The 13,702-nt window shown below is 36.4% G+C and overlaps 1 protein-coding gene across 5 annotated transcripts in view; it reads left to right on the top strand.

Moving 5' to 3' along the window:
- The window catches only part of LOC104113537 (probable protein phosphatase 2C 12), a 31,883-nt gene extending 29,982 nt beyond the window's left edge, over positions 1–1,901 (top strand). For 3 of the 5 annotated variants that reach the window (XR_011412906.1, XR_011412905.1, XM_018776781.2), the window contains 3 exons: positions 53–181; positions 310–436; positions 534–1,901. The gene's annotated coding sequence lies outside the window, so the exon portion shown is untranslated. The remainder of the gene's footprint in view (positions 1–52; positions 182–309; positions 437–533) is intronic. The other 2 variants (XR_011412908.1, XR_011412907.1) reach the window with 2 other exon arrangements.
- Positions 1,902–13,702: the final 11,801 nt, after the last annotated feature.

The raw sequence follows: 13,702 nt of genomic DNA, 5'->3' as shown, positions 1-13,702 counted from the left end.
TATTTTGTTCCTTCATTTATTTTCTCACCAATATTCCCCTTTTGTGATGCAGCGGTTCCCTGGATGCCCGGCGCAGTGCCCGGTCTCAAGAGCTGGGTATGTGATCTGGTTTCGACCTACTTATATGCCGAGCGCTCATGGCGTGACTTGTCAAAGGGCCGATGGGAGGCCAAAAATCATGGTGAGCACCTCTCTCGTATCTTTTGGTAATTCGAATAAGATGCTTATCACACACTCCAATATTCGATCAATCGTACAAAAGCCGAAATCTATTTCGACCGTATACAAATATTATTTTTGTTCCAACAGTTATCATCAGCTGGAGGAGGACTTGTAATAGCAAGTGATGGTGTCTGGGATGCTTTGTCTGCAGAAATGGTTGTTGAATGTTGTTGCGGAATGCCTGCTGATACTGCAGCTTCTAAAATTGTTAAAAGTATGACATTAGTCGATGTCTAAGTTGGTTGTTATGAAGTTATTTCCTTAACTTAATTGCTTATTATCTAGTTTTACCTTTGCTTTCCAATATGCAGGAAGCCATTCAGCCAAAAGGCATTCGAGATGATACGACTTATATTGTGATTGACATACAGCCCCCAGAAAAACCAATTCCTCCCCCACCACCCAAAAAGTCAGGGTAAGTCTATGTTTCGCAAAAAAAACTTCTGATTCATCTTCTAATATCGAGAAAGATTATTGTGAAGCAGATATGGTGGAAGAACTATTTGAGGAAGGATATGCATCTTTTTCAGACAGACATGTGTCATGCTAAGTAGTACTTCACATTATAAAACTTGTGACGCGATTCCCTTACATTCATTGCAAGCAGAATATCTATTTCAGGTAATATGGCGGCACAATTATGGATTGATACTTCTTTTTCCCGATGATCGCATGTTAAACACGGAACATCCAGTCTGTAATATGTTTAAGTTAACCACATGTGTCGTCTGTCAAGCGGAGATAAACCCGGAGAAGGCTTTTCAATACATGCTAGTTCCTAGAAAACAAGAAATTTAATTTGCGGTCCTTTCATTTGCTCTAGCTGTCAAGAGAAGAAAGAAGCCATGGAAGGAAAGAGACCTTCAGAAAGCCAGTGCCTCGCTTTTTATATACATTCTAAACACTCTTTCTCCATGACATATTTTGAGCCTCTTTTTTAACTTTTTGCATATGGAAGATATAGTAGTGCAAGCGACTAGTTAACTAAAAGTGCAATTACTAACAATCGCTTCAAAAGATGGAGGTACCGCGTCACTGACCCAATATTCCTTCTTTTCAGTTGTAAAAAAAGAAGCATATTGCTTCAGTGAAATTTGGAAACAAGCATCTATGTTTCTGGTTTGCCTCCCTTTAGGACAAAAGACGAGTGAGAACTGCTTAGTACATGGTTGGACCAATGTCTAAAAATGTTCACATTTGGAGTATGTTTCAAAAACATAGTTTATGGTATTCTTGACAAGAGTGGGTTGCTCTAGTGGTGAGCACCCTCCACTTTCAACTAAGAGGTTGTGAGTTCGAGTCACCTCAAGAGCAAGGTGGGGAGTTCTTGGAGGGAGGGAGCCGAGGGTCTATCGGAAACTACCTCTCTATCCCAGGGTTGGGGTAAGGTCCGCGTACCTCCTCAGTCCTCACTAGTGGGATTATACTGAGTTATTGTTGTTGTTGTTACTCCCTTTTAGAAGTGTGAGGGCTTATGGTAATATGAGAGTATAGAATAGCATATTAGAGAAAATTGATTACTCTCTGATCAAATCAATTGTATACTGATATCTTCCTCGGGTATAAAAATAACAGGCGAGTGAACCATTTTCCTCTGTAACATTACTAGTTAGGAAGTTCTATTAGGATTGTTTAGGTTCATGTTTTTATGTACTCTCCACCAGGAGAAACTTTGTTGATCACCATATTATTCAATTCATTCTTGTATCGTTAATTAACTAAACTATATTATCAAAAACATAGTTTTCTTTGAAGTTCTTTGTTTCTGACCTTTTGAGCTGATGATAGAAAGTCTCTATTTCTCATTGTCTCATCCTCTTAATGTATAAGTATCAATGTACAGCCTTTTAATTTGCCTTTGTTTCGCCCTATTTGTCTCTTCTAGTTTGGAATACCTCTAATGGCAATATATTCAAGTCTCAGCTTTATGTTGCCTACCACCTATCATAGCTGGTTTGGGAAATGTGCCCTTTCTTTCTCTCCTTTTGAAAATTTTTCTGGTAAGGCCTGCTTCAGGCAATATTGGATTTTTCTATGGGGGAACAAACTTTTTTCATTTCAGGGGAAAAAGCTTTTGAACTCATCAACATCGGGGATGCTCAGATTAGGTGGTATTCACTCATCGAAAGAAGCAGTCATTTCACAAGCAAAATTAGCATCGACGAGAATAATTTACGATGGGTATGTGACGCTTTGAAGCAAGCATCAAGGGGGAGAGGAGATCTTTACAGAAAATAGGGGAGGAAACAACAACAATATCTTCACAGAGTCTATCAGAATTACAATATCTATGGCAGATTTATAAGAATAGAAGTGTGGCAAGGAAGAAGAAAATCAGCGGTGATTATTCCAGAAGCAGATTATAATAGTGGTTAGGTTGATATTGCTGAAAAAATCCTCCAATTTGTAGGAAGCCACAACAGTAATGGACCTATACGACCACCATCTCCATTACTTAGCATCTATTTCGAAGCTGCAAAGATTGAGAGCTGGCCAGACATTCTGATCCCACCATCTTCGAAGGTTGAAGAAGTTACACACCTACTCTCTAGATGTCTCATTGGAACTTTCAACGACCCATTCAGCAATAGCCCAAGCATAGAAACCATTCAGAATTAGTTCCTTGGCAGATGGAAAATCAGTGCAGGACTTAAAGTTACCCCCATAGACCACAATCGTTTCCTATTCGAGTTCCCATCAAGACAAGAGGTTGTTATAATCAGTGCAGGGAATTGGTTCTGGAGAGGTCGACATCTACATTTACAATGGTGGACGCCGTGTTATGAAACTATTTCTGTTGATAGCCTCCCAGAAGTTATATGGGTGAAAACTTTCGGAATCCCCATCCATGCTTGGACATCCAAAATCTTCAAACAAATTGGAGATCAGTGCGGCGGCTATGTTGGAGTAGATGCAGATACAAAGAGCATAAAGCATTTTTTCTGGGCTCGAATTTGCATCAGGAACTCCGGCAAGCTACTTCCGGAGAATGTTAGAACAGATTGGGGAGGTTTGAGATTTGAAATCTCGATAATAGCGGAGAACCAACCAACTCCAATACCCAGCAGTCCAAACACATTACCCTCTGTAACAGTGAGGCCAACAAAAAAGGTAACAGAGAACCATGTGGGCTCTGAGGTCTCGAATCTTGTGCAGGTCAGCAAGGATATGTCTAATGTAGGGACCAACTCCAACTTTAAAAATCAGCCTGGGATTTTACATGTGAAGGGGCCAGTTGCAAAATTAAAAGGTTCAGTTACAACTACTACAAATATTAAGACCCATAAAGCCAAAACATTGGGCTTTTATAATGGGTACTATTCAAGTGTGCCAAAGCTGAAGAAACATTTTAAAAGGCCCAACAACTGTAATACATGGAAGGTGCTAAGGAATAATAATGACCCATGTCTTCTAAAAGGTCATATGACAGAGATTAAAAATTATTTCGACCCTCTGTCTTAGGAGATCTAAGCTTTCACTCACATGAACAAAGAAGAAATAGGTGAAACATCTCACACCCAATTCGATCAGAAGATGAAGTTGAGCCACCCACTTCGCAATTATTTTTACTCTCATAATCAGCTAAGGTAAGTGACTCGGAATCAGACTTCTCTATTCAGTCTTTCAATGACTTTCTCTCTCTCCCATGACATGATCGACTAGATCTTACCATGCAAGTGATGGACAAACCAACAGAGGTCGAAACATCAAGGTGTTCCAAAATTGCATTGGTAAAAGCTTGCAAAGCTTTTGGTGTAAATGCGGCAGGGTTCGAACATGACATTTTGGATATCATTTTAAGGATGAAGGAGATAAGAAAGGCTCAACTACTGCTTCAACAACAACAGGCTAAGGCAGTAGCAAGCCCTAGAAATGGGAAGAATAAAGGGGAAGCAGAACTTAAGAAACTGGCTTGGGGTTTTCAAGAAGGCAGTGACAGAAAGGTTAGGGGAAGGTCTCACCAATCTCATTCTGCATGAAGGTCAAAATCCTAAGTTGGAATGTGCAGGGACTAAATGATAAGAATAAAAGAAGTACTTTGGAGTCTCTGATTCGTAAATGGAGAGTAGACATCCTTTGTATTTAGGAAACTAAAATTAAGGATTGGAACAATTCTCTGTCCATGCAAATAAGGGGCAACAAATGGGTATCATGGGTTGAACTCAAGGCTTGGGGAAATAAATGGGGGTCATTATTATGTGGGATAGAAGGTTGTGGCATTGTGTTGATACTCAATCAGGAGATTTCTCAATAACCTGCAGATTTGAGAGTTTAACTGAAGATTTCAAATGGGCTTACAGAGGAGTCTATGGCCCTCATACCAACCCAGAAAGGAAGGAATTTTGGCATAAATTGGCAGCAATCAGTGGTTTATGGTCAGACCAATGGGTAATCAGCGGAGATTTCAATACACGCAGATATGAAAGTGAAATACTTAATTTCTCCAGAAGATCTAAAGCAATGATCGACTTCTCAAATTTTATATTGGAGCTGGGCTTGATTGATCCTCCTCTTAATGGAGCACAATACACATGGTCAAGAGGGGAGAACTTTACACAAGCGTCCAGAATTGACAGATTTTTGCATTCAACAGAATCGGGTGATTCATTTAAAGCAGTGAAATAGCTAGCAATGCCCAAGGTAATTTTAGACCACAAACCAATCCTCCTGGAAAGTGGAGACTGGGAACCGACACCATCCTACTTCAAGTTTGAAAATATGTGGCTACAAACTGAAGGATTTATGGACATGATAAAGGAATGGTGGCAATCCTATACAATAATTAGCTCCCCAAACTATATTCTCATCCAAAATTTGAGATCCTTAAAGAAGGACATAACAACCTAGAATAGAAAGGTGCATGGCAAGTTGGAAGACAAAAGAAAGAAGGCAATTGATGAGTTAAGACTCTTAGATCAAGTGGCTGAACATAGGATACATTCTCCAGAGGAAAAGTTGAGGACCTTCAATCTCAAATTGGAACTTCAACAGATTGCACTAGCTGAAGAAGTCTCTTGGAGACAAAAATCCAGATTCTTATGGCTAAAAGAGGGAGACAGAAACACGAAGTAATTTCAAAAAATTGCTAATTCTCAAAGGAGGAACAATTGCATTGATAGGATCAAAGTGGGAGAAAATTAAGTTGAAGATAAGGAGTAGATCAAACAGGAAATACTAGATTATTATCAGGTTTTGTACAGGGAAAGGGAACCGTGGAGACCTACAACAGAGTTTGAGGGGTTACCCTCATTATCTGCAGATGAATGTGTTGATCTAGAATCATCTTTTGAGGAATCAGAAGTCTTAGCAGCCTTAAAGTCTTGTGCTCCTGATAAAGCACCATGCCCCGATGGGTTCACTATGGCCTTCTTTCAAAAGGCATGGGACTTTATTAAAACATATATCATGGAGGCTCTCAATCACTTCTATCATAGTTGTCATATGGTCAAATCCTGCAATACTACATTTATTGCTCTTATCCCCAAAAAGAAAGGAGCAATAGAACTAAGGGACTATATACCTATCAGTTTAATAGGGAGTGTTTACAAGATAGCTGCAAAATTTTTGGCTGAAATATTAAAAAAGGTCATTGCCAAGTTGATCTCTAGCCAACAAAGTGCATTTATAAAAAATAGGCAGATCACAGATACCTCCCTGATTTCCAATGAGGTCTTGGATTGGAGAATCAAAAGTGGTGAAACATGTTTGCTGTGCAAATTAGAAATTGAAAAAGCTTTTGATCAACTGAGTTGGGAATATCTCACCAACATCTTAAAGAAGATGGGATTTAGAGATAGGTGGATAAGGTGGATAAAATTCTGCATATCAACTGTGAAGTATTCTGTGTTTGTTAACAGAAGTCCTATAGGTTTCTTTTCTCCTCAAAAAGGCCTCAGACAAGGAGATCCACTCTCTCATTTTCTCTTTTTATTGACAATGGAGGGTCTCTCACATAGTCTAGGAAGGGCAAAGGAGCTTCAATGGATACAAGGTTTTCAGGTGGGGAGAAATCCTGCAAATTCAGTCACTGTATCCCACCTGCTATATGCAGATGACACATTGATCTTCTGTGGTGCAAAAGGTCACAAGTAATCAATCTCAACCCCATCTTACTTATTTTTGAAGTATTGTCCGGGATACACATCAATATGCTTAAAAGCATTATTTATCCAGTGAATGAGGTTCAAAATTTGGAGAATTTAGCTGAAAAATTTAGCTGCAAAACTGGCTCCTTCCCCACAACTTATCTAGGACTCCCCTTGGGAGCCAAATTCAAATCCACTAGAATTTGGAATGAAGTCATTGAAAAAGTTAAAAGAAGACTAGCAACCTGGCAAATGCAATATCTCTCGATGGGGGGCAGACTCACACTGATCAATAGTGTCCTTGACAACATACCATCTTATTACATGTCTCTGTTTCCTATGCCAAGCTCAGTCCTGAAACAACTAGACCGTCTAAGAAGAAGGTTTTTATGGGAAGGAAACAGTGAGGCTCACAAATTTTCACTTGTTAGGTGGCCCAAAATAACTCAACCAAAGTCTTATGGGGGATTGGGTATCAGGAATCTTAGGCTTCACAACAAATGTATGCTAATGAAATGACTATGGAGGTATGGACAAACTGAAGCAGGTTACTAAGGAGATCATTGACGCCAAATATGGAATTCAGAATCATTGGAGCCCCAAGAAAAGTTCAGCACCTCATGGAGTGGGTTTATGGAAACACATCAGCAGCTTTCAAAATGATTTCTTTCAAAATACATCATTCAAAGTTGGTAGTGGTGTTCATGTAAAATTCTGGAAAGACATATGGCTTGGTAATACAACACTAAAGGATTTATACCCAGGTCTATACCTAATAGCCTGCAATCAGGACTCAAATATTGCTCAAAACAGAGAGAACAACATTTGGAATCCAGTGTTTAGAAGAAATCTTCAGGCTTGGGAAATCAATGACTTACTTGCTCTCCTAGCCACATTAGGAGATTTCATCACGGAAGATCAACAACATGACAGAATCATCTGAGGGAATTCAAAAGAAGAAAAGTACACAATCAAAGAGGGTTATAGCCTTATCTGCTCACAGAAAAGAATACTAGAGGATTGGCCCTGGAAACATGTCTGGAGGACCAGAATGCCACTCAAAGTAGCATGCCTCACATGGACTGCCCTCAATGGAGTTGTTTTAACACAGGACAATCTTAGTAGAAGAAGCATTACTTTAGTCAACAGATGTTATATGTGCCAACAGAAATCAGAAAGTGTTAATCATATGTTTTTTCATTGCCTAGTCACTGCTGATATTTGGAACTTCTTCCTATCTATTTTCGGTATAACTTGGATCATGCCTCACACCATCAAGGAAGCCTATATTGGCTAGATTTTTTGGAGAGTTGACAAAGTCATCAAAAGAATATGGAGAATGATCTCAGCAGTCATATTTTGGATTGTTTGGAAGGAAAGAAATGGCAGATGTTTTGATGAAATATCAACTCCAACACATTCCCTAAAAGCTAGATGTTTAGTTAGTTTGTTCAGTTGGAACTTTCTTTCCCTTGTTAATAGCGTAGACATTTTTTTGGATTTTGTTAGCTCCCTAGTTATAGCATAGGTACTCTTGTACTGGAGCTTACAGTGTTTCTTGTCTTTTGTACCGGAGCTAATATAATTTCTGTTCTTGTAATTTGGCATCCTCCTGATGCCATTTCAATGATATTATCTTACTTCATCAAAAATAATATAAGGACAGGTGCATAAATTTAAAGAGTTTAAGGAGAGTGTAAAGAATCTTTTATATTGTCAATGCAGTTTAACCGGTTATGGCATGTTACTGCTTTATTTTGCGGGGTTACCGTATCATATTTGATATGGAGAACTCTCTGTTATTGTAAGCGAACTTAACCTACATATTGTCGGTGCAAAATATATATAAATAATAAATTCATTTAAATTGCAGTGATGCAACAATATAGTGCTCGGTGGAATAATCAAAGTGTGCATAAGACACTACCATCATTAAGAAAAAAGAAAAAATAGAAAAGAAACTGTAGTTAATAGTAGGATAAACCAATACTTATAATGAATCACCTTGCTACTAAGGTGACATGATACTTCTCTTTCAATTGGTCAATATCGGGACCAGATTTTCATCTTGTGGGTGCTGGGCTGAAATGAAAATATTCCAAACGAGAGTTTTCTTGAATTTGTTTGGTTTAATCCATTAGAGCCAAAGACTACAAAGTCTCTATTTATCTGATTGTGTCAAGATCTTAATGTGGAAGTATCAATGAACAGCTGTTTTGTTTTTGGTCTCACCCTTTCGTCTTTTAGTTTGGAATACCTTTAAGAATTTAATAGCACACTATGAAAAGTCTTTAATTTGTGGTGCCAGCCATCCATTAATGAAGCTGGGGGTTTGGCCCCTGGAAGATTGACACATTATATTATATTCGCTAAGGATCTTGAATTGCTTTTCTTTTGTACAATCACAATCTCTGAGATTGCTCCCAGAATATTATGCCTATGAAAATTGAAATGGTATATCTAAACTAGTTTATTTTCCTCTATGACATAAGTAGAAGATGTACCACTATGAATATGTCAATCTTTGTTATTTTCTAGTCTATTTTGAAAAATTTGTACGAAGTACACACCAAATAGATACGTCAAGGTAAACAGAAGATGCATGTAACATAGATATAGTAGAATAAACGGCAAAAACTATAGTAGTATAAACTAGGAGTGTACAGGAAAACCGATAAATCGTACCAAATCGATAATTCGAGTTAAATCGGAAAACAAAATCCGATTATGGTTTGGTTTGATTTGGTTTGGTGTTGAAAAAAAGACAGGTAAATTTCACAAATGGTCATATAACTATGACTTTTTTTTACTAAAGTCATATAACTTTGTTTTCTCACATAAAAATCATATAACTATGATTTTTTTTCACCAAAGTCATATAACTATATTTTCTCACACAAAAATCATAAAACTTTTACTAACTCACACAAAAATTATAGTGATTGGAAAATATAATTTTTCAGTAGTAGTTTTTAATTTTGTGGTTATTTATTTTCTTATTTTCAGTCCAATAAATAATAATCCAATTAAAATAGGGATGAATAGTAAATCCTTCAAAACATGATACTTCTATCTTTTATTTTTATTTTCAAGATTTTTATTCAAATCGATAGCATTTTTATTTCAAGTGCTCTCTAATTATACCTTTTATTTCCTTATTTTTCATTCCGAACTAAGTTTCTTATGGGGGAAGAATTCACTTTTAGTATTATTTTAACTTACGTATATGGGTATTGGGTCAGGCTGAGTTGGGTCATTCCTATTTTAAGAGAAAAGTATAAAATTAATCGACCGGCCGAAACTAATTATATTTGCTAGCCAATATATATATATATATATATATATATATATATATATATATATATATATATATAATGTGTGTATTATATGTATATAATATACATATATATATATAAAAATATATTTTATAGGCTATTATTTTTGGGAACAACTAAAAATATACTCATATTTCTCCTATTTTAATTGGATAATTATTTATTAGATTGAAAATAAAAAATAAAAAAACGTAAAATAAGAAAATACTACCGAAAAATTTATTTTTTGACCACTATGATTTTTGTATGAGTTAGTGAAAGTTTTATGATTTTTGTGTGAGAAAACAAAGTTATATGACTTTGGTGAAAAAATATCATAGTCATAATTGGTTTGGTTTGATTCTAACTAAAAAAAGTTAAACCGAAACCAAACCAACCCGATATTAAATGTATACAAATTTTAAAATATTTTATACATAAAAATATTTATCGTAATATAATTTATAAATAATTTTAAAAAAAATTCATATTTTCTCTTTTAACGTATTATTTCAAGTTTGGACTTCAAATTTTTGAATGGTCCAATACGTTTTATAGCCCATAAGTATTAGTAACTTAAATAAAGTCCAAATAAAATAAAATCAATACTAATACTAACAAAAAAATAAATTTCATTCAATACTAAGGGTCTATTTGGAAAGTCACCCGGTAATGGGAATTGATGTAATTACTAGGATAGAAATTACGAGGACATGTTTGTTTATCATAAAGTAATTACAAGCATACGGTTTGGTTGCACGAGTGTAATTACACAGTTAGACTAAATTTTAAATAAAGTAATTATCAAAACTTAAAAGTTAATATAGTAAGTATATGACTATAAATACTTTTTTTATAAGTATAAATAATATTAGATTTAGTATTTAAGATGCATATTTTTTCTTTGATATACACTAATTAGTAATCATATATTTATTGTCACGACCCAAATCGAAGGGCCGTGACGGGCACCTGACTTTTATCACGACCTAAACCGATGAGCCATGACGAGTGCCCGAGCCTACCTGTCGAACACCCCTAAGCATACGTCTAAGATAAAACATGAAATAACTGTAGAAAATGCATAACGTCTGGTAGTAAACTACTGAATTGTGTGAATAACATACGCGAGAAAATGTGCCCAAAAGACATATGTACATATATACGGAATACGATAGGGCGAGCCGACAAGGCCACATACTATTCGACTATACATGACTGTCTACAGACCTCTAATAGAGTGTACAACTGTATAAAGGACGGGACTGGGGCCCGTCATATCCATATATGTATACAAACATATCGTACCAAAATCCGAAACCAGCTCTGGATCAAATGGAGCAAACCACTCTCGCTAAGTAAGGATCCTAAGAAGGGGAACCTTCAACCTGTCTACCTGCACCTACGGGCATGAAACGCAGGCCCCAAGAAATAGGGGCGTCAGTATGAATAATGTACCGAGTATGTAAGGCATGAAAATCAATACATAGAAAACATAAAAGAAATATGGAGTAAAGGAATTCGCTTGTAAGCCTAAATAACTTTGTGAATCCTGAAATATTTATAATGTCATGCATGTGCGTATAAATGTCATATCATGCATGGGTATATGCGTACATAACATCATCAAGCCTCCGAGGGCATCCCATCATATCATCTCGGCCTCAGTGGGAGAAATCATCAACGTATACCAACTAATCAGGTGGTGGTACGTATATAACGTTATAACCTTTTTTCATATCCCATATACATATAATATATGTGTATATAACTCCATCAGGTCATGGGTCAATGTACATGTATAAATGAATGCAACACATAATGAAGTAAGTCAATAAGATCTCTCGGATAAACTTTATCAACTTACGTATTTTTCTAAGACCCATAAATAAATAATATAATAATATAACATATGGGGAATCAAGAACATAGGTACTCGTAGTACTTCTATCAATAGAGCCATTTATGAAAGTTGTGCGTTTACTTGTTTTGTTTGTATTATATGGATCATGCCAAAAAGAAAGAAGGGATAGCCTTAGCATACCTGAGCAGATTCTTGTGATAATTCTTCTAACACACGTCAATCGCGACACATGATCATTTGTACACTCAAAACATAGGCTCGTATGTCACATGTATAAGTTATTATATCATGTTGGGTCGCCCTATGTCTAGTATTCCCATATGTTTTATTCCAGTTATCCCATGATGGCCCTTCTGGCCCATTTACCTATGATGGTGTGATAAAAAAATATATGTTACGTTGGTACTCGATTGAGTAAAGCACCGAGTGCCCGTCGCGGCCCTTCGATTTGGGTCATGACATTTATAATTAATAATGAAAAAATAATTGATATATAGTTTTCAAATTAATAATTTTTAGTTTAATTAACTATAAAAACTAAAACATACCTTTTGTAAGAATATCATGGAATGTATGTTTGATAAAATAAATTAATATTTATAAATATAATGTCATAAAATTATGTAAATATTTGACAAAACTAATCTATCAAATCATCAATTCAGTGTCCTTCTAGCATAAGTTGTGGATTTCCCTTCTGAATTTTCCTATTTTTGCAGCTGAGAAGTACTTGTCAAGAAACGTTTTCTTCATATCTTCTTATGTCCTGATCGATCCAGTTGGTAAGCTTCGAAGCATGTGCTTCGCGTCATGCTTTAGTGAAAAGAGAAATGCCCTTAAGTAGACTGCATCTTTGGACACTCCATTGTACTGAAAGGTGTTCATGATTTTTTCAAAGTCCATCAAGTTAGTGTTCAGATCTTTATTCGCCTTCCCTCAAAAGACATAGTTGTTCTGGATGGTTTGAAGCAAGCCTTTCTTCAACTCAAAATTATTTGTTGCTATGGGTGGAGGTCTGATACCTGACTGTCCCTGATTGTAGACTGGTCTGACATAATCACCTAATGATCTCCTAGGCTTGGGGGCCATAGTTTCAAAGTGGTATTTAACCAGGGGTCGATTTAGATTAAATCTTTGACCCCCGTCCTCTTCGACAGTCTCATCAACAGCTCTAAGGGTTGCTTCAATTGCTAACCATGCAGCTTATTCTCTATGTTGTGGTGCATCTCTTGCAGTAAGTCCACTCCATCATCACCGTTCTTTGCCATATATTCTTGGATTGAAGGTTGCCCTAAAAGTTTTTCGGTGAACCCTCTTTCTTTTCTCAGTTGTCACATGTGTTTCTCCAACTCCGATTCGTAGGGTATTACTTCCTTTGAAGAAGATCGAGTCATACACCAAGGAAGTTAGGCCTGTATCCTGCACACAAGTAAGAAACCGTGAATACAACCAAGTAAAATTAGTTCCTGAATTAGTACCAAAAATTATTTTGAACACTATTGATTGTCAATCCCCGGCAACGGCACCAAAATTTGACGAGCGCAAAACACAACACAAAAATCTTCAACTAGGGGTCGATTTAGATTGAATCTTCGACCCTCATCCTCTTCGACAATCTCATCAACAGCTCTAAGGGCTACTTCAGTTGCTAACCGCACAGCTTGTTCTCTATGTTGTGCTGCCTCTCTTGCAGCTAAGTCCACTCCATCATCACCGTTCTTTGCCATGTATTCTTGGGTTGAAGGTTGCCCCAAGAGTTTTTCGGTGGATCCTCTTTCTTTTCTCAGTTATCGCATGTGTTTCTCCAACTCCGATTCATAAGGTATTACTTCCTTTGAAGAAGATCGAGTCATACAGCAAGGAAGTTAGGCCTGTATCCTGCACACAAGTGAGAAAACGTGAATACAACAAAGTAAAATTAGTTCCTGAATTAGTACCAAAAATTATTTTGAACACTATTGATTGCCTATCCCCGGCAACGACGCCAAAATTTGACGAGCGCAAAACACAATACAAAATTATTGCTAGCTAGTCAAATATAATATAGTTAAATTATCATCTCCACAGAGATTGAATTTAAACAGTATTCGAATAATCTTTCCTTAATTACTATCGAGGAAAATTAACACTTTATTGAATGATTATCAACTACGATTAACTACTAAAATTAAGCAATTACCAATTAATCACGAAAGACAACAATTGAGCAATAAAGA

This window comes from Nicotiana tomentosiformis, chromosome 12, assembly GCF_000390325.3.
Source record: "Nicotiana tomentosiformis chromosome 12, ASM39032v3, whole genome shotgun sequence".
Lineage (NCBI taxonomy): Eukaryota > Viridiplantae > Streptophyta > Magnoliopsida > Solanales > Solanaceae > Nicotiana > Nicotiana tomentosiformis.
Note: the sequence above shows the minus strand (reverse complement) of the source record. Positions and strands in the feature narration are given on the sequence as shown.